The sequence below is a fragment of the Sorex fumeus genome, unplaced genomic scaffold (genome assembly GCF_029834395.1).
Source record: "Sorex fumeus unplaced genomic scaffold, SorFum_2.1 ptg000047l, whole genome shotgun sequence".
Lineage (NCBI taxonomy): Eukaryota > Metazoa > Chordata > Mammalia > Eulipotyphla > Soricidae > Sorex > Sorex fumeus.
Genome location: NW_026606104.1, coordinates 15,167,065 through 15,192,879, shown reverse-complemented (window position 1 = coordinate 15,192,879; position 25,815 = coordinate 15,167,065). Strand labels below are relative to the sequence as shown.

The following is a 25,815-nucleotide window of genomic DNA, read 5'->3' as shown; positions in this document are numbered from 1 at the left end:
ATGGGAACACTCAGAAGTTCGGTCTTCCTCTCTGTCCTATACCTGCTAGGCGGCTGCAGTTCGTCCCTGATTCAACTGAAAGACAATGGCTATGAAGGTATTATCATTGCTATAAATCCTGGTGTGCCAGAAAATTAAGCTCTAGTTACAGAAATACAGGTAAGAATTCTGCTTGAATTATAAAAAAAAAAACCATGTTAGTGATTATTATTAGGAAGACTTTTGAACACTTCAAGAAACTTTAAAGCAGCGTAATGCAGTGGAGATGATGTATTTGTGGGCCAGCAGAAGTAGAGGATCAGAAAGGCTTCTCCTTTCTCTCAAAAAGAATGAACAAATATGAGATATCCCTTTTACTGGACCTCTGTTTCTCACCTGTAACCTCAGCATCTGGAATTACTCTGCTTCAAAACAAATATTTATGGAATTCTTCTTGATAGTAAGGGGGACACTGGGGAATTTTTTAAGTGCTGACTCTTGGGCAATGCATGTTATTCTCAGGTTATAGATAATGATAGATATCAAAAATCAGGGCAGATGATAGCAAGTTATTGTGAAGAAAGATAAATCAGAAAAAGGGAATGCAAAATATTGTCAGTGTGCAGGGAAGGGAGAGAATGTTGTTTCATTTCATAATTGGTAGCAAGAGAAAGCTTCACTTTGGAGATAATATCTGAGGCTGGTAGCTCAGAGGCATGAAAGAAGAGCCTATTGAAAACCAGAGAGAGGGAACAGAAGGTGCAGATGCATGGAGGTAAGAGCTGGATTGGTATGATGGGGAAAAAACTGAAATGAGCAAGTGAAAGGGTGAGCAGAGCAGATTGACATTGCAACTGCCAGGTCACTAGAATGACTCTGAGTACAAGAAGCCATGAAAATTGTGGGATTTTAGCAGAGGAGGGGTATGCTCTCTCCTACTTATACAGCAATCGTTGCCTGTAACATGGACAAAACTCTGAGGATGAGGGTGCTTCCATTGTTACACAGTCTGTGACCATAAAGGTGGAGTGGGACACCGGATAGAAGGTTGTTATAATAGAGAAATGATAGTGAGTAAGGATCAGTATATTGTAGGAGAGATAACTCAAGTGATGTGATCTGAACATATTCTGAGGATATCATGGATAATTTTTTAGATGATTTTATATATATGTGATAGGGGAGAATATGAAACTGATAGAAGTTAAGACTTTAAGGATTTGGTCTGATCACTTAGAGAAGATGGAATCATCATCAATTGAAATATCCTCAATTAGCAGTATTATTGGGCTGGGGAGATAGCACAGCGGTAGGGCGTTTGCCTCGCATACAGCCAACATGGCCGGCCTGAGTTCGATTCCTCCGCCCCTCTCGGAGAGCCCGGCAAGCTACCGAGAGTATCTCGCCCCCATGCCTGGAAAGCTCCCCGTGATGTATTCAATATGCCAAACACAGTAACAGCAAATTCTCCAATGGAGACGTTACTGGGCCCGCTCGAGCAAATCGATGAACAATGGGAGGACCCTGACCGTGACCGTGAGCAGTATTATTGAATCATGATTTTTATACTGGATTAATTCTTACTTATGTCTTGGGATGTCAAATGTTCATTTTCCTCATTCCTTTTATTCTCGTGTCTTTGGGTTTGAGATTGCTTATTTTCAGAAATGTCAATATCTTCATCTTCTTGACCCAGTTCAAACACTATAGGAATTTTAAGAGAAAACTTAATAGGAAGAAAATAGATCTTGTTGCAAGGCAGAGGACAAAACCTGAACACAGACAGTAAGGAAAATAAGAGCCACTAAAAGGCACTGCAGGTTCCCAGGTGTCAGCAGTATCACTGCCAAAATCTATATTTGGCTGACCTTCTAATCATTTCTATACTGAAGAGTTTAAACTTTTATATTGCAGAACAAGTGATTTGAATTCTGTCTTGAGGAAAGTGATATTTAAGCACTACTTTTTAGTTTCTATCAAAAGTACAGGAATCATTGCCTCAACTGGAAATGAATGATTTCAGGGACTTTTATTTATATACTATCTATACCTGGAAATGTTTATATCCAGTACTATTAGTGTCTGTAATTGCTTGTGCACATACATGTATAAGCACATCTATACTACACATAATGGTTGATACTTGGGATTCCATGAAGGGTTGGTGAATTGGGGGAATAGGGTAGGTCTTTCATGACTACTTTTATTTTAATCTATGAACAGCTAGCTGTTCTGTGTGAATATTGACAAGAGTTTGCTATACAAAGTGTTTGATAAACTGAGATTATTGCTTCTCAAATGTAGACTGGGAAAATAGTCCACATTTTTTATTAAGATTCTCAAGGCTCGTTAAATTTAAATTATATATATCCAGCGAATGCTTAACAAAACTTCTGGATTGGGAGGTGAGATAGATTTATGAGGTGTGGATATACATATATATATAGTTTATTGCTAAATTTGATCATATTTACCCTGATTAGCTGTTCTAAATCTTTATGATATGTCCCAGTAAACAGCACTTTGTGAATCAATTTTCAAATGTTTAACTGTTGCATTTTAGATTATCTAATTTGATTTCTTAATTCCATTTAAGGAAACAGAAAATAAAATGCAGTGAGTTGGTCAGTTGCCTTGTATGCAGCCAACTTGAATTTGATCCCTGGGATCCCATCTGATCCCCAAGTACCACCAGGAGTAATTCCTGAGAACAGAGCTAAGAATAACTCCTGAGCATTAATGGGTGTGGCCTGAAGACCCAAAATATAAAATAAAATTAAATTCTACTTTACATATCTTGAAGTTCAAAAATGAGAAAATATAATTGTGCTATGCTTGGAAATGTATAAAAGCAAAGTTGTAAATAAAATCAACTAAATCCATAGAGAAAGGAGGGGAGGGGAAAAAAGGAGAGCTGAAAAGAAGAGAAAAAGAAACTCTAGAAATTCAGCCTGAAACATTCATGGAAACCATTGTTGGCCACCATACCTTAAGGGGTCACAGTAGTTCTTTGGCAGAGAGAAATTCTTCCATTGCCTAAATTGCACAGAGCTATAAAATCTACAAAGTAAACAGAAAGGTTTAGAATTGTATAATGTATTTCCCATGCAGCTGCATTGTAGCACGTCTCTCCTGAAGGGTGATATTATAATGAACATAATCCCTCTTATGGCTCATCCCCATAGATCATTTACATTTACATTAGCTAAATCTGTTCCCTTGAAAGACTTTTGAGTTCCCAAAAAAGTAAGAGTAATGATATTAACCAGTATTATGATTACATATATTTAGAGTACTTTAAAATTTCTTCCACATTTTTATATTTATTTTCCTTATTTTGGTAAAATGTTACAAAAGAATTAGCTTGAGAGGTTTTGATGAGCAAAGTTACTACATCTCCACCATCTCCAAGTTTTACAATAACCTCCATCAATGTGTCTGAGTTACCCAAAACATGCCCATCCCTCCCCCCACTATTCTACCTTCTTGATAACCTCAGTTTTGCATTTAGAGTTTAAAAATGGAGGTAAGTCATTCCATTCTTTTTTTTTCAGTTTCTTTAATTTTTTTTTATCATTTTTCTATTAGTGAAACACCATGAAGTACACTTATAGACTTATAAATTTTTGTGCTTGGGTTTCAGTTATACAATGATCAAGTACCCATCCCTCCACCAGTGCCCATCCTCCCCCACCACGGGTTCTAGCATCCCTCCCACCCCCCATCCTCCCCCCCCCCCGTCCCACCCTGCCACTGTGGCAGGGCATTCCTCCCTGTTCTCTCTCTCTTCTTTTGGGTACTGTGTCTTGCCAGAGAGGCATTGAGTGGCAGTCATGTTTGGTCTATAGACCACTTTTAGCATGTCTCTCCCACCCTGGGAGGGTCTTCACAACACCCTTTATTTGGTGCTCTCTTCTCTATCTGAGCTTCCTTCTCACCTAGCACATGTGGCTGGCCTTCAAGTCATGGAGCAAAATTCCTGGTACTAATCTGAGCCCTTCCTGGGTGTTAGTCTCCCGTTTTGTTGCTTTATGTTCCCCAGATGAATGCAATCTTTCTGTGTCTATCCCGCTCTTTCTGACTCATTTCGCTTAACATGATACTTTCCATGTAGTACCACTTGTATGTAAATTTCATAACTTCATCTTTTCTAACAGCTACATAGTACTCCATTGTGTAAATGTACCAAAGCTTCTTTAACCAGTCATCTGTTCTCGGGCACTCAGGTTTTTTCCAGATTTTGGCTATTGTAAAGAGTGCTGCAATGAACAAACAATTGCAGATGTCACTTCGACTATACATTTTTGCCTCTCTGGGATATATTCCCAGGAGTGCTATAGCTGGGTCAAATGGGAGATCGAATTCTAATTTTTTGAGAATCGTCCATACTGTTTTCCAAAAGGGTTGGACCAGCCTGCATTCCCACCAGCAGTGAAGGAGGGTCCCTTTCTCGCCACATCCGCGCCAGCACTGGTTGCTTTTGTTCTTGTGGATGTGGGCCAGTCTCTGTGGTGTGAAATGATATCTCATTGTTGTTTTGATCTGCATCTCTCTGATGATTAGTGATGTAGAGCATTTTCTCATGTGCCTTTTTGCCATTCGGATTTCTTCTTTGCGAAAGTTTCTATTCATTTCCTCGCCCCATTTTTTGATGGGGTTGGGTGATTTCTTCTTGTGTAGTTTAACCAGTACCTTGTATATCCTTGAAATCAACCCCTTGTCGGATGTGTATTTGGTGAATATTCTTTCCCATTCTGTAGGCTGTCTTTGTATTTTGGTCACTGTTTCTTTTGAGGTGCAGAAGCTTCTTAGTTTAAGATAGTCCCATTTGTCTATCTCTGTTTTCACTTGCTCGGCCAGTGGCGTGACGTCTTTGAAGACACCACTAACTTCAATATCGTGGAGAGTTTTGCCAACTTTGTCTTCAATAAACATTATGGATTCCAGTCTGATGTTGAGGTCATAAATCCATTTCGATCTTACTTTTGTGCATGGCGTTAGGCAGAGATCTGAGCCCACTTTTTTGCATGTAGCCGTCCAGTTTTGCCAGCACAATTTATTAAAGAGGCTTTCCCTGCTCCATTTCACTTTTCTTGCCCCCTTATCGAAGATTAGATGATTATATGTTTGGGATCTCCTCCCAAACATATAGTCATTCCATTCTTATATTGTCCTTAAATGTAAATAATAAGGGTTGAATTATAGCTCAGTTGTAGAGCACTTGCCTTGTGATACTTTGGGTTTAATCACTGGAAATATAAAATTGTCTAAGATATGAGAAAATTGAGCTTCAGGATGACATAAATTGGTAAGAACCATCACCCAAAAAGTATAAATTCCAGTATAAGAACCAAGGAAATGATTTTAAATTCTATTCTGTGTCATCACCATATCATAAAATGTCTGTGAACCCAAAACAGAAGCATTTGATAAAGGATTATGAGGCATTGAAAGCTCTAGGAGGCAGGGGGAATGGAGGTTGGGCCACAGCCAACAGTACTCACAGGTTGCTGGAAGGCGCCAGGATATCATATGTGGTGGTGGGAATTAACCCAGGGTTAGCTATGTATCAGACAAGCACCTAAAGTCATGTACTATCTCTCCATCCCTACAGTGAAAACTATTCAGTGTGAAAAAGAGATAATTTTGTGTAACAAATGTAAATGGCAGAGTAGCAATCCTGAGTCTGAGGCTCTGCTTTATGAACTGCTTTTAAATTGAGAAATATCTGTCATGAATCCCTCCTCCTTTAATTCATGCCATTTGACCAAGCTATATTTTCCTCTTAATAATAGGACATGGTGACTGAAGCTTCTACTTACCTGTTTAAAGCCACAGGAAACAGAATCTATTTTAAAAACGTAAATATATTAATTCCAGATACCTGGAAACGAAGACCTGAATATATGAGGCCAAGACATGAAAGCTACCAACACGTAGGTAAAAGGTAAAGGTAAAGGCCCTCCCGTTGATCGTCGATTTGCTTGAGCGGGCCCAGTAACGTCTCCATTGGAGACTTTGTTGTTACTGTGTCTGGCATATCGAATACTCTCGGTAGCTTGCCAGGCACTCCGAGAGGGGCGGAGGAATCGAACTCGGGTTGGCCATGTAGGCCGCTTGTAAGGCAAACGCCCTACCCGCTGTGCTATCACTCCAGCCCACCAACACGTAAGGCTCAATAAAATTTCTCTTAGAAATTATATTTTCTGAAAAAATATATATTTTCTGTTGTTCCTCAATTTTACAGAAAATTGAGAGCTTCAGAATGCTTCAGACTAAATTTTATCATTTCCATTTCTATGGCTTAATAAATCATTTTATATATTCACAGGTTACTGTCATAGTTGCACCACCTGCATTGCCAGGTAGAGATGAACCCTACACTAGACACTTTTCACAGTGTGGAGGAGAAGGAGAATACATTCATATGACCCCTGATTTTCTACTGGGAAACAAGCAAAATGAATATGGACCACCAGGTAAGAGTTCCAGTTAACAAAATTGAGTAAAAATCAGTTTTGTACAATGTTTAAATCCTAACTCCTGAGAAACATACTGTGTGTCCTTAGAAAAGTGTCCTAGCCTCTCTGAACTTATTTCCTACAATATCCTAAATAGGAAAATTCTGTTTTTTAAAATTGTTAAGAATATCAGGTAACTCATGCAATTATATTCAGTTTACTGTTTATGGATATTTGAACATAGGGCAGCAAATTATAAATGTATTTATGAAGGCATTGTTGGACTTGAATAATCCAGTATTCCATAACTAGACTATAATCAATCATCTGCTGCTTCTAGGAAAGGCAGCATGTGATAAATTAAAAACTGCCATGATACAAATTTCTGGACAGGATGAAACGGTCAGGTACTATTAGTGGCTGATAATATTTTTCAAATTGTTTGTTTGAATCAGATAAATTTTCCAAGTAAATGTTTCTTTCTAGATATAAAAACGGCAATTTCATCTACTTGCACTTACAAGTTAAGATCACTAGTTCAAAAGAAGTAGAGCATATTTTTTATTATGAAAATGCTACTTGATGTTCAAGAAGGCTTTAATCATGTCACTATTGCTTGAGAAAACTTTCCTGACTCCACATACTCCAGGTGCACCTCTCCCTCTTCCACTGCCCTTCAGTGAGCTTTGATTAAATCTCCTTGTCTCTGTTGAACATTCACCTAGCCCTGGTCCTAAACATCACTGGGAACTGTACCCCACTCAGTCTTAAAAGCTCCTTCCTCAAATCCCAAGCTTGTTATGCCCCTATCCCTTAAGCATCACCCTGTTTGTCCTCCTGTCACCTGTGTCCCTTATACCTTTCTATCTATGCATCTTTCCTACTTGGCATGTCAGATAAAGTAAGTCATTTCAACTCTAAGTATAAAAATTCCAATTTCTTCACTACTGTTATTTTTGTTTGATTCAACTTGTCATTCCTTAGTACTAAATTCCAGCCAGTTTTCTTTGGCTCATTTAATAGGCTTTCAAGATATTTTTTTTAAAAAATCACAAAGCTATAAAACAAAACAGTACAAAACCCATATTTCAAAGCTCAATGAAGCCTCAACACTTCTCAACGATACTTTCACTTATTTCATTCCAACTCTCTTTATCAGGGCTGAAGAGATAGCACAGTGGTAGGGCGTTTGCCTTGCATACAGCTGGCCCCGCTTAGCTGGGTTTGATTGCTCCGCTCCTCTTAGAGAGCTCGGCAAGGTACCGAGAGTATCTCCCCCTCATGACAAGCTATGAGACATATTCAATATGCCAAACACAGAAGCAACAAGTCTCACAATGGAGGAGTAGACGTTACTGTGTCCGCAAGAGCAAATCGATGAATAGTGGGTGGACCATGACTGATCTCTTTATAGACCCACATTTTAATTTTAGATGCCCTCCATTTATTCTTTTCATTTCCATTCATTAAAATATACCTTAACTGAAAAAAATCTCTTCTGTCAAATTTATGTTCACTTTCAACTCCCAACTTCCAATGTGAGTGAGGAGTTGAACTTCTGTGTCGACTTCAAACCTATTCCCCAACTGACAGCATTCTATAGCTATACCTACAACTTCCATTAATGTGACTCCTATGTGTGTGAAAAAATGTCAGATCCTGAGAAACAGTGCCCTAAAACAACATGGCTTTTGGGAAAATAATATGAATAAGAAAGTCTTCAGAGTTTATGTAATTTGTGCTAAAAATTATAACATTATGTATTCAAAAGAAAATCAGACCATCCAGGCACCATTTCAGTGTGAATAGAGGCTGCCAACAAAGCAGATATTAGAAGAACATACAGCATAAATTCCTTTTACAACTGAGAACGATACAAATGGAAAGAGTGAAGATGATGTACATTGGAATGAAATTCTAAGATAGCTGGTAGTTTTAAATAAAAATTCTACATATTTAAGATGCACAACATGGTGATTTGATATGCATATGTATTGAGATAATTACTGCTCTCAAATAATTTAATAATTCATATCCTGCCACACCCACCTTAATGTTTACCCTTTAGGTTCTATCATATACACCCTGCAAATACAGGTGGGAATAGGGGCCAGGGCAGTCGCAAACTGAGAACAAAGCAAATTTGAGTGGGACTGTACTGTGGAAGTTACAGGGTAGGCAATTTTTATTTGCCCTAAAATTCATCAAATTACCAATTTAGTAGCTGATATAGGGTTTCCCCCCTCCGATACTTAATTCCAGTTCACTACACTGGCTCCGTTCAAATATGAAACCTTAAACAAATGATTTTGAAGTTTAACAAAAAGGGTTGTTTAGGAACATGCTAGTATGTGAATTCTTGCCAAGGGTGGTTTTTGAATTATTGTAGAATACCAAGTGATAATGTTACTAGTCCTACTAGGCCAACAAACACTTTTTGAGTATCAAAAGCTAAAAAACTTGACATATGATTTTTGCATGACATTATTCAGCTTCCACTCTTATTTTCAGAGCTCAGCAATTACAGTAATACTCTGCAACAAAACCACAGATATCATTTCCAACTATTTTTCCATTGCTATTTACTTATTCTACTATTGATTAAAATTCCACATTTTTCTTCTAGCTTTCTAACTATTGATTTACCTTTATTCTTCTATTTACCCTGTAATAATCCTTAGGAAATATTTTTATTATGACTTCTTCTATCTAATCTTCTCCCTATCAGCAACTATATATTACTCACCTTTTACTTTCAAAGATGGTGCTGAATATATACAATTAATAGTTTATATGTAATAAGTGATATTTAATAACAATAAATTAATTACTTCACTTAGGCATTCATGAAATTTATTTTTATGTAGAGTCTATGACTATGTTTTTTCATTTTTTATTGTAAACCCTTAGGAAACATAGATAACGTGTAATTTATACTGTTATATAATCCTTAGGAAACATTTTAACATGTAATTTATACTGTCAGAAATTTTAGTGTCACCTATATTTGCATATCTGCCTATTTTGTTAATTGGGGAGAGCTTTGTAGAACCGAAAATTATTTTAATATCTAAGATGTTTTTCTGTCCAAGAACCAAACCCCAAGCCCAGACTCTATGCCCTTAGCATATATAAAATAAAAATGTCATTGATTCAACATTTTAAATAAAATATAATATACTTAATAATAAACCATTACATATAAAATAGTATGATATTCTTATTTAAAAACCTATTTAGGTTATTTAAAACCATAACATCGATATTTTATTGAAAATTCCAAAATATTTGATGGACTATTTTTAGCATTTGAATTCTGATCTCATATTTGAAATATTTTCTCACAGGTCGGCTGCTGGTCCATGAATGGGCTCACCTCTGCTGGGGAGTGTTTGATGAGTACAATGAGGATGAGCCTTTCTATGCTGCTTCAAACAAAAAACTTGAAGCAACAAGGTATGACCATTTCCATTTTCTTCAGTTACTTTAGGTTGTTACTTCTTTTTTTTATTTCTTTTAAATGCTATTATTTTCGTTTAAAAATAGATTGTAAAGGCTGTACCACAAAAATGGTTTTATTTCATTTTAGTAAACGTATCTTAAAATAGCTGATAGTCATTTTAAATTACACATAAATAGAAGACATTTGGTAGGCTGGATGACAATTGTTTGTAGCTTGCCACTATAGCTGGCATAACACATTTGTGCTGAAACTGTGCTCTGTGGAAAATGTTGCACTATATGCTAGGAGACAAAAAATTGAATTACCAAAGAACGAATAAGAAGGACTAGCAAATAGTGGTGACTGTGGGCTTAGTAAAACATCAACAGCTTTAAATGCCAAATGGAAATTTCTTTGTCTTTTTCAAGTTCATATTTTAAGAACTTATCTACATATTGCAAATTTAGGGAGTAGGACAGTACAGTGCTGAGATAGACCTAGGTTCAATTCCCAGATGCATGTATTTCCCAAGCATCTCTAGATACAGCCCTGGAGGCTCCCAGAATCAACCTGTTGGCCCAGGTACCCCCAGAACCACAGGGCTCAAGCAGCACTGCAGCCTCAGGCCCAGGCCACTGAACTGCTGGGGCTCCTGAGCAATGCTTGGGATACCCAGGTCCACAAAACAACAGAAACAGGTAAATACTACAAATTATTATCCAATAACCACATTTAAGATGCTAGCTGACCTTATGAAATATTTTAGACAGTAAACATTTCATGTTTAGTACATTAGTACTGTCAGATACCAGTAATTTTTTAAAAATCATCTGGAATATAAAGAAATTAAAAATACTTATCTAACATCACATTTAATAATGCTCAGTCCTCCTGGTTCTAAGAGCAAGAGAGGAAAATTAGGGAAACAAATCTAAATATAGGTGCCATCAATTTAAACAATTTCAAATGCCCTGCTAGGGTTTGGAACTTTGAACAAAAAAAGTTGACAAACAAAAGAGAGAACTATAATGAAGACTTCACTGAATGCACTTGTTTTAAGACACATTAGAATAAATTTATGTGTTTATACAATTTTTTCTCAAAATTTCTAATGTCTTCTAAAGAAAATTTATCTTGACTTTTAAATACATATATTATCATTATGCCTCAGTGAAGGCAATAGAAGTACATATGGCTCTAGGAGTCTGACTCCATAACTGATTAAGTAAAATCAAGTCATTTCTTCTTTTGTGGCAAAAAGACAGGAGGGCCTTACCAGTGGTACACAGATGGCCTAGTGGTCACATCTGTGATTCTCAGCCCACTAGCCCTGTGGTTCAATGCAATGTTCTTTATCTGAAGTGATTGAGGGAACATATGGCAGTAAGAATGAATCCAGGAAGGCCTAGCATGTGCCGTTACCACTGTGCTATCTCCCTGCCTAAGTAATTGCTTCTTTAATTGCTTGTTTGAACTGGAACAACATTGGAAGTATCATGGTCCTCCCGTTGTTCATCAATTTGCTCGAGCGGGCCCAGTAATGTCTCCATCATGAGACTTGTTGTTACTGTGTTTGGCATATCGAGTACGCCATGGGTTGCTTGCCAGGCTCTGCCGTGCGGGCGAGATACTCTCAGTAGCTTGCCAGGCTCTCTGAGAGGGGCGGAGGAATCGAGCTCGAGTCGGACATGTTGGCTGCGTGCAAGGCAAACGCCTTACCACTGTGCTATCGCCCCAGCCCTAGAATATATTTATAATCCCAGTTATTTATTGTAACCACAGACCAATTTCATATATTAATATCTTTATCTAAAATACCTCCCCCGGTGGCTGGAGCGATAATACGGCTGGTAGGGCATTTGCCTTGCATGTGGACCACCTGGGTTCGATTCCCAGTATCCCATATGGTTCCCCGAGCATGGCCAGGAGTAATTCCTGAGTGCAGAGCCAAGAGTAAACCCTGAGCATCTCCATGTGTGACCCCTCCCCCCCCCAAAAAAATGCCTCCCCTTAGCAGTTTCCATTCTTTTGGAAATATCATCTGGCAATCTACAAAGAACTCGAAGATAATTAGTCCAAGAATAAATGTTTTCCTAAATTAGTTTAAATACCTCCAATACATTTATCACCACAAAGCTACTAGAAAGATGTTGGAAAAGGGAACGTGTAACCATTAATCTAACGGCCTTCCTGGTCAGCAGGAGATTTCATGCCAGCAGCAAACTAAACTTGTGAATATACTGGGGATACCATTTAAAGTTTTCCTCTAGTGGAGTATGAGGGAGAGTACATGGGGAACTGATTGGATTGCCAACACTACTTGTTTCTCTTGAGCCGTAACAGGGTAAATCCCTGAGCATAGAGCTAGGAGGACCCTCTGAGCACTACTGAGTGTGGCCCTAATGCACTCCCAAATAAAAAATAAAATGAAAGTTTCAGCCTCAGTTTCCTGAAGAAAGTAACTTCTCTTATAGAGACTCTTAAACTTTGCTGTGAAACAGGATGAGTTGATATACAAATCTGAATGAAACCTGGTGGAGATTCTTGGCACTCTGTTGGTGTTAGAGGGGCAATAACTTTGTATATACTAATGAAGTAAGCACTATTGTAACTATCTTATTCAAAAAAATAAAAGTGTTATAAAAATAAAACCTTATTATAATAATCAATGTAAATATAAACACAAATGTTTTTAAGTGCAAATAGCTAATTGGATTAATTTAAAGGCTAATGTCAATATTTTTTAGGTGCTCCAAAGGTATTACTGGCTTAAATAGAGTTTATATGGATCAAGGGGATAGCAGTGTACTTAGACCATGCAGATTTAATTCTACCACAAAACTATATGAAAAAGGTTGTCAGTTCTTCCCTGATAAAAAGCAAACTGAAAAACATCAATAATGTTTATGCAAGCTATAGATTCTGTAAGTATACCAACTGTCACTTCAAGATGCATAGTTATAATCAAATATTTGTCATCTTGTTTATTAGATATCCAAAAGGTAACCTGAAAGACTAAATAGATTTACATAGAGTTCTTTGAATAGTGACTAACACATACTATGCACTCAACTAATATTTTTTAATATTACTTAAAATTTGTCTTGATATTGTAACTCTATATTTCATTAGACAACATACTTACAAAGGGTTTTTAAAAGTTTTTAAACTCCTGAACAAATAAAATAATAAAGTAAATAATAAAATTCATATTAGATGTATTTTAATGTTCTGTATGTAATCTTTTTTATTTTGTTGAACTTTTAGGTCATTGAATTCTGTAATGAAAAGAACCATAACAAAGAAGCTCCAAACCTACAAAATAAAAAATGTAATCGCAGAAGCACATGGGAAGTGATCAGCACTTCTGAGGATATTAATAACACAATGCCTATGGTGGCCCCACCCCCTCTACCTGTGTTCTCATTGCTGAGGATTGGTGAAAGAATTGTGTGCTTAGTTCTTGATAAGTCTGGAAGCATGGAAGTAAGTGTGTGGGCTCACTTTTGCTATGTAGAGACAGAAGTATCAAAGCCTAAATGATCAGCATTTAACCTGCATCTGCTTTAACCAAACCTTCATACCACCAATCAATTTCTATAATCATGATCTCAAGAAAATCAGTGAATACTGTAATGAAGAAAAAAGTTGGGGTTGAGTTGAAAAGACATAACCCATGTGAGTCTGTTCTTTCTAGAAAATGGAGTTGATTGAGAGAAACTTGAATCCCTTTTGCAATATTTTGTTGACTCAGAACTACATATTGAAATATAGAAATATATCCTGATCTTGCCCCCTTTATCTACTGAAAATACTTGATAGACAGAAGAAAAGAGTGAATTTGTAGTTTCCTTCAAAGTCAAGAGATAATATCAACCATAGAGTTTTTAATAGGGTTTTGTTTTATTGGGATTAGTTTTCAGATGAGTTCTTTGTTCTCAAAGAAAGAGACAAAAGTAATAGTGGGTCTGGAGAGATAGCTCGGTGAGCTGAGCACTTGCTTTGCATACAGAATGTCTGGGTTTGATTCCTGAAATCACGGGGAGTGACTAAGCAAGAGCCAGGAGTAACCCTTGAACACATTGGCTGTGTTGAGAAACAAACAAAATACTATACGGAAGATATGTCTAGATCCAGCCATTTATTCCTTCTACCCACTTTCAGTACAATGTACACATTATGCTAGACTCTAGAAATAGAAAACCTCACTCCAGAAAGGGCTAAAGCGATAGCACAGGAAATTCGCCTTGCATGTGGCTGACCCGGGTTCAATTCCGCCTCTCCTCTGGGAGATACTACCAAGAGAATCTTGCCCACATGGCAAAGCCTGGCAAGCTACCCATGACGTATTCAATATGCCAAATTAACACATTATAACAAGTCTCACAATGGAGATGTTACTGGGCCCGCCGGAGCAAATCGATGAACAATGGGAGGATAGAGCTAGTGCTACACTGCATTGCTAGTCCAGAAGAATTCTGTTAGAGAAAAATTTCTCTCCTTTGAAGCTCACCTGATTGACTCCCACACATCTTTCAGACTTTAGCACAGGCATCCATTTCATCCAGGATATGAGTTTTTTTGTCTACCAAACCAGAAAAAGAAAAGGTCTTTTTCTGGTCTCCCAAAACTACCTATGCAAGTCTCCACTACAATACACTGTACTAAACTCATTCATTTTTTCTCCAATGAAAGGAGACTGGGGGATCCTTAAGGACTCAGAATCAAACTTAAAAAATTATCATATTCTTCTTTGTATCTCTTTTGTTTATAACAGATCTTATGATATATAGGGTCTCAAAGAATTTTTGAAGTCAACTTATACTACAAATGATTGTGAATAATGGCATAAGGCATGCAGAAGAAGAAAATATTTAAAACGTAACATAGCATAGCATTCTGAAGAGCAGGAATAATGTCTTTAAGAGAGTTACTCGAAATGGCCGAGAATGATACTGCTGAATGAAGTAACCCATAATACCATAGAACTCCAAAAAGAACTAGATACTAACAAAAAAGAGTTCTGGGTAGTGCCACTGAGTAAAGATGAGGTTTCTTATTGGGAGAAGATAAGCATAAGCATCCTCCCCTACGTTAAGTGCAGGCAGATCCAAACTGAACATCAAAGTTGTTGTATATGATATAAAAGTATGATATAAAAGAAATTTTTTGTTGTGATTTGGTTCTAGAGAGTTCAGAAAGAAATTTGGGCATGTGGTGGGAAGAGGTACCAAAGTTTGTTGGAATTCACAGACTCGAGGTAAAAAAACAGTGAAGAGGTTGAGAACAAGGGCAATCATCTAGGGAAGAAAGATGTGAGTCTTAATGGGATACCAATTCTCACCCCCCAAATTTTTCAATTAAATCCATTGTCTGAAATTTGATCGAGGAAGATCAGAATTAGAAGAGAAAATGGGAAAGATAGCAACTGGATCTCTCAGAATATCTGCTACAGGGATGTTTCATATTAGGGGTAGCCTATTTCCAAATGGACAGACAAATGTTACTCTTTAGTGTATTGTACTCCATTATGCTCTAGTTTCAAACCATGGAACTTGGTGATTGATTTCATCTTGACACAACTGAAACATAGTATCCCAATGATAATTAGGCATTATGACTATCCCCAATTTCTAGTTTTAGAACCAAGAATCAGTTCTAGTTAATATTTTATTATGTCTATTCTATGGTCACCATCATCACTGTTCTCCGTTGTTCATCGATTTTGCTCGAGCAGGCCCAGTAACGTCTCCATTGGAGACTTTGTTGTTACTGTGTTTGGCATATCGAATATGTCATGGGTAGCTTGCCTGGCTCTGCCGTGCAGGCGAAATACTCTCAGTAGCTCCCCTGAGCTCTTCCAGGAGGAATCCCTGAGTGCAGAGCCAGGATAAGCTGTAGGCCTCTTTGACAGTGACCCAAACACACAGAAAGAAAGAAGAAAGAAAGAAAGAAAGAAAGAAAGAAAGAAAGAAAGAAAGAAAGAAAGAAAGAAAGAAAGAAAGAAAGAAAGAGGGAGGGAGGGAGGAAGGAAGGAGGGAGAGAGGGAGGTTAGTATGAAAGGAAGGGAGAAAGATAGAATGAATGAATGAAAGAAAAAGAGAAATTAAAAAAAGAAGAAAGAAAGAAAGAAAGAAAGAAAGAAAGAAAGAAAGAAAGAAAGAAAGAAAGAAAGAGAAAGAGAGATGGGAGGGAGGGAGGGAGGGGAGAAAGAACAAATGCAAGAAAGAGAAAAAGAGAAAGAAAGAAAAAGAAAGAGAGAGAAAGAAAGGAAGTAAAGAAAGAAGCAAGAAAGAAAGAAAGATAGATGGGAGGGAAGGAAGGAAGGAAGGAAGGAAGGAAGGAAGGAAGGAAGGAAGGAAGGAAGGAAGGAAGGAAGGAAGGGAGAAAGAAAGAACAAATAAAAGAAATGGAAAAAGAGAAAGAAAAGAAAGAGAAAGAGAGAAAGAGAGAAAGAGAGAAAGAAAGAAAGAAAGAAAGAAAGAAAGAAAGAAAGAAAGAAAGAAAGAAAGAAAGATGGGAGGAAGAAAGGGAGGAAGGGAGGGAGGGAGGGGAGAAATAAAGAAAGAAAATGTAAGGAAATCTACCTCATGTACTTTGTCTTTGTTTCTTAACTTGAGCTCATGTTCAGAAAATAATGAGGCAAGTGAGGATATGATATAAATGCTACAAATGTATAAAAGTAAGTTCTGAATTCCACTTTCATTTTAATGTACATCAGCAACTATTTCACAAATTTTAGTGTTTCATCATATTCATTATTTACCTAAAATTTTGAATGAATTTGGTCAATTTTTATCCTAAGAAACTTATTACGAATTTTGATAGTCTAAATCATCTACATTGTAAATCTGCAAATCCGACAATAGAGTCATGAAAACCACTAATATTTGTAATGTTTTTATTTATTTTTACTAAATTTTTCGCATTGCTGAAGCAAAATGCCAATGTCAATTATAGTTGTCAGAGAAGATGAAATAATATTACTGTACTGAGATACATTTTCTTTAGACTTTCTTACAGACACCTAGATATCTATTCCTTTTTGCATACATTACTTTTCTCTGTGCATTTTTCCCTGAATCCCCTAAGATTTACTTGATCTAGAAACAGTAAGTAAATATGTTCTGGTTATGTTTACAGGAAATTAAATCAGTATATCCCCAAGTAAATGGAGCTGAAGTAGTACTGCTGTCTGATGGACAGAATAACAGTCCAATAGACTGTGTTGATGAAATGGTACAAAGTGGCACCGTCCTTCATTTTATTCCTTTGGGACCAAATGCTGACTATGATCTCAGAGAAATGCAAATTAAAACAGGTAATATATGACCTATATATTTCAGTCCCTGAATAGTAGTGTAAAAGCATAAAACTCAATCATTTCTTTAAAGCTACTTTCTGTAGGTACAGAGAGAGTTGGGGATCAGAGATAAAAGAGAAACATTCTCTATTTTCAAGGTGATCACAACAGCTACTGGAGAGACAAATGAAACTACTTATCAGATCACAGATAGCATAATCACCTAACCTTTCAATAGTTACATAAGGTTATTTAGGAATTAAACACTATGTAGTCCGAGGAAGACCATTCTCCCAGGCTCTAGAGTTAGGAAAGAAGACATCAAAGATAAGGTGACTTCTGAGTTGAGTCATAAACAAGGTGTTGCCTTTTTTGGATGAAAATGATGTAAAAGAAGATATATCAGGGCATAAGGAAAAATATATGGAATGATAATGAAGCATTTTGAGAAATCATCAGATCAAGGCATGTGTTACAGGGTAGGATAGGGGAATGGGATTAGTAGAACTGGGTGAATAGATCTAAGTAACAGTTCTAGTATAATTTTATGAATATTGTTAGATTTGTGATGAAATGACATGTTTTCAGTTTCTCAAACAGTAGAAAATACTGATCGTGAATGTTAATTATTGCATGGGTTGATTTCTAATCTATAAAATATATATGTCATTTTTAATAGTGGTACATACTGCCATCATTCCAAGGTGATTTGATGGGCACTAATTTATTTTCCCCCAAGCATTCTGCCTCACCCCACGCCTTAGCAATTAGTAGGATTTGGGAGGGTTGGGGAAAATTGAGGGACACACCCAGTAATGCTCAGGGGTTACTCCTGGTTGTACACTCAATGATCACTCCTGAAAGTGCTCAAGGACCAGATGGGATGTCAGGGACTAAACTCAAAAGGGATATCACAGATGGATCCTATGTGCAAGGCAAGCTCCCTACCTATTTTATTATCACTCTGGCTCCAATAATTTAATAGGATTTTTTTCAAAGTCTTCATTCTTACCATTTTTCTCTCCTCATCACCAGTATATTTTACTTAATTTAGCATGTCTTTAATCTTTCTAGTTTTCTGATACTGATCTGCACAGGCTAAAAAATCAGAAAGCCAACATTTTCAGACCTGTATCTTAAATAACTTCCACAAAGGGTTGTATGGAATTTATGAGCTTTAATGCATTGAATTAGAGCATTCTCTTGTATTTTATGGTTATTTGGTGTATTTAAACCAGCTACAATTTCTGTAAGTGAAGAACGAAAAGTAACTTATACTTCCTAGATAAAAAAGATATTGAGTTAGGCCTCAGATCAATCTTTTCTCTAACTTATTGGGGTCTAATAACAAATATCGAGACAAACCTATAGTGTGTTTGCTCTGCTATGTTATTAATCACTAAGATGTCACTCATAATTACACATCTTCTAGGAATCACTCTAATTTTTATTTTGTTACAGGAGGAAAGTATATTTTTGCTACTGATGATCCTCAGAACAATGGCCTTGTTGAAGCTTTCTCAGCCCTTACATCAGAAAATGCTCCTCTCTCTGAAAAATCTCTTCAGGTCAGAGTTCTCATTCCTTGATACTTTGTTTGGGCATAGTATTACTCAAGAGAAATAACTGTATTTTGTTGTGAGTCATATTTTTTGACAGAGTAAATTTTTATTTAAATCTTCAGCCTAAAATTATGTATATATTCTGTGCATATGTCCCCTAAGTACATAATTAAGTGATGAAATGGAAGGTCTATAGTTTCTTTCTCCTTTCCCACAGGGTTTGGTAAAGGAATAAAAGCATGTTAAATTTTCCAACAAAAAATAGATATTTTCCAAAAATATTACCCTGTGTTCTATCAATGTGTGAAAAATGCCATACTTCTAAAACTGTCCCATACTTCACTACTATGAAATGTAATAAACTAAATGAATAAATAAAAAGAACAGGGTATGAAAATGGAAGAAAGTATCACAGAAGCAAAAGAATCATTATATAGAGATACCTCACTTTATATAGATATATAGATATACGTGCTTATGTTTCCACCTTACTTTTAGTGATATTTTCCACTGGTTTTTCACTTCATTCTCCTCTCCTCTTTCCCCAATTTTTGTACCTATGTTTTAATAATGACATTTAATAACAGCATTTTCTCTTACTCAAATTAAAAACTCCAAAAACCCAGATTTTTCATTATCCATGTCTCAAACAAAATGTTCATACTCTGTTTCCTTCAAAATATTTTTAGATATCTCTCTATTTATTTATATCGATTTAGATCATCAACATCATGTCACTTTATGCCAAGGGTCCTGACTTCTAACTCTACCTTAAGCTCATTACATACATTAAAACAGATGTGATCACCTAAACAGATATATTTTCTGCTTCTTTCACACCAAGAAAAACACAGAAGGCATAAGATATAGGAATAAGCTAAAGGTGCACAAGGTTTGGAGATCTGCTAGATACTACAAAACCGATTAAAATTGGTTCTAATATCTAGCCTTGAAATGTGTGGAGAATAAACTGAATTAGAATAAAGTTCTTTTCTAAGGATTTCAATATGGTTGAATAAGAAAATGATGATAGCCCTCACTGAATAAAAACAATCTAGAGCTTGACAATTGATGAGGTTTCTGTTATGCTCTTTAATAATTGGTAGCTGATAGCTATAACTGGTACTTGACAGTTGGTAGTAAAAATATTCTCATTACATTTTAAATATTTTGGAACTCTGATTACAATACCTTTCTGCTTATTTTCTAACGATAGGGTTTTTATTCAATATTCAAAATACATTTTGGCAGTTTTATTTTCAATATTTTTATAGTATTTTTGCATTTTTGTCAGAGTTCAGTTGTAAATTATATCCCTTGGTATCAATAAGTAAACAGGTAAAAATTGACAATAGAAAACTTACTTGGGGGTGGGGAAGCCAGACCCAGCAGTGCTCAGGGCTTACTTCTTTTTTTTTTCTGATCAAACTCCAAATTTTATTTCTCCCAAGCTAGCCTTTTATAATTTTTAAAAATTTTTATTAGTGAAACACCATGAGGTACAGTTGTAGACTTATAAATTTTTCTGCTTGGGTTTCAGTTATACAATAATTGAGTACCCATCCCTCCACCAGTGCCCATTCTCCACCTCCAATGCTCCCAGCATCCCTCCCACCCCCCTGCCTGCCCCAATCCCACGCCACCCCTGTGGCAGGGTATTCCCTTTTGTTGTCTCTCTCTTTTTGGGTGCTGTGGTTTGCAAAAGAGGCATTGAGTGGCCTTCATGTTCGGTCTATAGTCTAATTTCAGCATGCAAAGTGAAATGAGAACTTTTAGGAAAGAAAATATGGATTCATGTAAATGTTCGGTAGCTCTTGGAAAAAGATTGTTGCTATGTAGAAGTATGTTGCAATAATCTGAGTTTGTAGGAACTCAAAAGTGAAACCCACGTTTCCCTCAGTTATTTTTGCATAGTATACAGCTAAAACCTTCTATTTTTTACAGTTTTCTCATGGGGAGTCTAAAAACATGTCATTTATACATCTATTTAATGGGATAGTAATGCTGTTTCCACAGGACTAGGATTTCTGTCAGCAATGATGTTATTAGAACACTTCCTTCTTGTTACCTCTTAGGTTAAAGTATTTGTCATGTGGGACTGAATTGCAGAGAAGTGCGACTTCCCATCATTAAAATAACACATGAGCAGAGTGCGTGTTCTTAGTTAATGGGCATCACTGGCTCTCCTTGACTAAGTTATCAACAGACTTGAAAATTCTCCCTATAAAGAGCCCCTCAGAGAAAATGCTTTCATATCTGGTATTCTTGAAATTCCAGATTTAATGGATATGTATACTGCCCGGAGTTACTCAATCTACCATGTGAAAAACTTTATTACAAGATTTCAAATCAATAAAATATTCATACGTGCTAGTCTCATGATTTGGTAATGTTGGTGGGCCCACTTGAGCAGCCCCATTCCTTGCCTTCTTTTGTTTCTATTTAAATACTCTGCCACAAACAGGAAGTATTAAGTGGTAAAAAAAAAAGTAAGTAAACCAGTGAAAGCATACACAGCACACACATGCATAAACACATACCAGCTCATTCATACTTGAAGTGTGTATTTGCCATGACACCTGAGAAAAGAGAAGCATGGTGAACCCTTAATTGTAGTGTCTATGGCCATGAGCAAGTGCATTTGATCATACCCTGTCCCCTCCTCAGATTCTATATTTCTGTACTTTAGGACTAACAACTGTCATATAATAATCAGCTGTGAGAGAAATCAAAAACCTAAGGTTGTATGCCATATGTAAGTTTTTTGTAAGGTCAAACAATAAGACTGCATTTTAAAAAGATAAAAATGAATGAAAATAATCTCTTCTCTAGTTAGTAACTCAAAATTTTGTTTAAACAGCTTGAAAGTAGGGGGAAAATGCTCAACAAAGATGAATGGATAAATGACACTATAATCATTGATAACACTGTGGGAAAGGACACATTCTTTCTTGTCACATGGACCCAACAGCTTCCTTCATTTTCGCTCTTGGATCCTGATGGAACAAACATGGGAAATTTCAAAGAAGATGGAACTTCCAGTATGGCCTACCTCAGTATTCCAGGAATTGCAAAAGTAATCAATAATATTTTAAGACTACTTAGAATAACTGAGATTATAGTGAAAGAATGCAAAAAGTAGCTATTTAATGTGTATTTTTTTTGAGAAGTGGGAAGTGTTGGACCATTTGGTGAGAGTCACAGCTTCTCCTGGCTCTATCATCAGCAGCCCATGTGGAGTCAGGAATTATATTCTGGTTGGCTAAATGCAAGGAAAATACCTTAATCCATGTCATATCTCTCTAGCCCCTAGATTTATTTCATAGACACTGTCGTATCATAGACTGTGAAGATTGAGGTCAAACACTTGGTAAATTTTCAAAAATTTATTCTTGCTAAGGTTCCATATAGTTGAATATGCATTACAACAGATACCTTGTCTAAATTGTTTCATCTCTTATCCTATTTTACCCTCCACCTTTAAGACTCCCAAAGCCCTGTTTATAACACAACACATTTGTAAGGTATATTTTGGAATTAGAAAATAGGAATATATAAAAGAGCTTAATCTTGGATACTAATCATATTTCCATTAAATTTTTAGGCTGGCATTTGGACTTACAGTCTTCAAGCCAAAGTAAAAATTGAAATACTAACTATTACAGTAAATTCTCGGGCAGCAAATTCTTCTGTGCCTTCAATCACAGTGAATGCTAAAATGAATCAAAGCACATATGAATTCCCCAAACATGTGGTTGTCTATGCAGAAGTTCTACAAGGATTTGCACCCATTCTTGGAGCCTCTGTGACAGCCATCATTGAATCAAGCCAGGGAACAACAGCTTTGGAACTTTTAGATAATGGTGCAGGTAATTTACAGTTTTTTTGTGAATGAACCTATATGTGTGTGTGAGTGTCTGTGTGTGTATCTCACACAGAGCCCAATCAAGCGGTTGTAATATAAACAAATTCTTAACTTCAAAAAGCCTAATTTTCTTTATAAAGTAGTTCACTCTTTCTTTTCTAATACCAGGTGCTGATTCTATAAAGAATGATGGGGTCTACTCAAGATATTTTATAGATTTTAAAAATGATGGCCAATATAACTTCAAAAGTCGGGGTTTATGGAGCAGCAACTGCCATAAGAAGCTTAAGATATCCCCCAAATAGAGCAGTATTTGTACCAGGCTGGGTGGTTAATGGTGAGTACTTCATAATGTGTTAAATCTTGTGCTGGCTTAAAAAAACTATGAGTTGATATTGTTAAAGCTTCATACATTTTGTTAACTTTTAAAAAATTATTCATAAAGCAATACAAAATAAATTACTTAGGTCCTGCTATTGGGGCAGGCATTGGTGGTGTTTAGAAAAATTCAAAATAATGGTGGTGGGAAGGTGTAATGCTGGTGGGACTGGTGTTGGAATATTGAGCGTAATCAATTATTGTTAACAATTTTATAAAAATAAAATAAAATTTAAGAAATAAACAAATAAATAAAGTTCCATACAGTTTATAACTCTAACTGCAGTTCTTTTCATCTCCTATAATAAACTTCAGAGTCATAGAAGGATTTGCCTCCAAGTTGACATAATCTTTGGTACAGTGTATAACATCTTGTTTTCAATAAATATAATACATTATTGCATTAGTTTGAATGATATTATTATACTATGGATAATTTTCAGTCAAGATGAAGAAATCATATATATATATTATTATGTGCTTAAGTATAAACTATTGCAAAAGTTATCCTTCAGTTACATGTGCTATAAATATACAGAAATGTAAACATGGTTTGCGTGTTTTAAGTTACAAGACAAAACTGTGTTGAATAAGATTATGATAAAGATTAAGAATACATTCTCTTTTAGCTTTCCTATTTCTTGTTCCTTATCTTTTGACTATTGGGGATTTCTGAGGACAATTAGAATAAAACTCCAAGTATTATTCCTTAGCACTTTCAACAGGGAGGAAGAGAAGAACCTGGTTCCAAGGAAAACATCCTCAAATTAAAAAGTAGAGAGAGTACACACGGTAAAAAATTTAAAGGCATATACTGAATGAAGATTCATGCAACATTCATTCTAAAATAATTAATTCATTGTTGCTCTTCATCTTACAAGATCCTGGACAAGATACTAAAGAAAGATTCTTCCACCCATGGACATTTGCAACTTTGTCAACAAACTCAAAACAATTTTACTTCTGTATGGTTGTTATGAAAGTAAAGTGGTTATTAATAGGGAATTCAGTTCACTGAGTTCTGAAAAATACTTGTGCATTTTGTCTACTAAATACTAGGAATATTTTATTTCAGAAGAAATTCAAGGGAATCCACCAAGACCTGAAACTGATAAGGATATTCAAACAAATGTGGAGAATTTCAGCAGAATGGCAGCTGGAGGTGCATTTGAACTTAAAGGTGTTCCACCTAATTTCAATCCCTCCTCTGCTGACTATTTCCCACCAAGTCAAATCACAGATCTTGAGGCCACACTTGAGGGGAATATGATCACTTTAACATGGACAGCACCAGGAGATGATTTTGATGTTGGCAAAGGTAAGGATGAAGTTTTATGTAGAGTGAAAGATGATCATTTCAAAAGCAAGAATAAAAGTGGGTGAAATTAAAAAACTGTCTTTAATTGGTGAGATTAAAGATAATTTTCAGGCTACCCAATGTAACCTGCCCACATGGCAGAGTCTGGCAAACTTCCCGTGACATACCCAATATGCCAAATACCAGTAACAATGAAAGGTCTCATTCTCCTAACTCTGAAATAGCCTTGAATATGGCACTTTTTAAAAAATCTCAGGGCTAGGATGAAGGAGATGTTACTGGGGCCTATTCGAGGCAATCGATGAATAAAAGGATGGTTGTGATTGTGATTGTGTCTTTAATTCGTAGCTCTTTAAAGTATTTACTATATAAAATAATGTTTGAATCAATAAAAAAGTGCATACTTCACCTGCTACCAATTTTCATAGAGAGAAGTAGCACCTGGCAAATATTACAAATCAAAATTTATCTTTTATAAAAAAAAACTGGTCTTTGAAGAATAAACTGCTTAAGTGATCATTTTTCAGGTGAGGGAATAAAAGGGAATTTAGTATTATACTAAGCATTATAGTATAGGGCTGAAGCGATAGCACAATGGTAGGGCATTTCTCTTGCGTGTGGCCGGCCGAGCTGGGTTCAATTCTTCCACCCTTCTCTAAGAGCACAGCAAGCTACCAAGAGTTTCTCGCCTGCATGGCAAAGCCTGGCAAGCTACCCTTGATGTATTCCATAAGCCAAACACAGTAACAACAAGTTTCACAATGGAAACGTTACTGGGCCCACTCAAGCAAATCAATGAACAACGGGAGGACAGTGCTACAGTGCTAGTATTATATGCTCTGTTTCTAACTTATATGTAATTGTTTTTAGTTCGACAGTACATCATAAGAAAAAGTGGAAATATCCTTGATCTAAAAGACAATTTTGATGAGAACGAGCAAGTAATCACTAAGAATCTGATACCAAAGGTCGCCAACTCCAAGGAAACATTTACATTTGAACAAGAAAATGTAAGAGAAGATGCAACCCACATTTTCTTTGCCATTCAAAGTGTGGATGATAGTGGTCAAAAATCTGAAATATCCAACACCACACAAGTAGCATTGTTTATTCCACAAGCAGATGTTGACCAAGAGGAAAATTATCCTAGTTCTGGAATTAGTATTTCTACTGTGGTGTTGGCAGTGGTTGGAACTGCGGCAGCTGTTAGTATTATTATCAGTACCACTATTTGTATCATTAACAGGAGAAGAAGTTCAAATAGACCTAGCACCGGGTTTTAAAAAAACAGTAACAACAACTAAAAAGTGAAGGACATTTAGGAATTTTTGAATGAATTCTGTGAACTTGAACTCATAAAATGATTTTACGAGTACTAAAGGAATACTTTTATTAAATTCAAACACCCAAGGGTGTGTGGGAAATTATAAATTAATATTAAAGTTTGAAAACTTTATCTACTCACCATAAAATGTGATGAATATGATGACAGAAGTGGTGATATAGA

The 25,815-nt window shown here is 36.2% G+C and overlaps 1 pseudogene; it reads left to right on the top strand.

Annotated features, from left to right (window-relative positions):
- Positions 1-25,591, top strand: LOC130031506 (calcium-activated chloride channel regulator 4A-like; annotated as a pseudogene).
- The last annotated feature ends 224 nt before the right edge of the window (positions 25,592-25,815 follow it).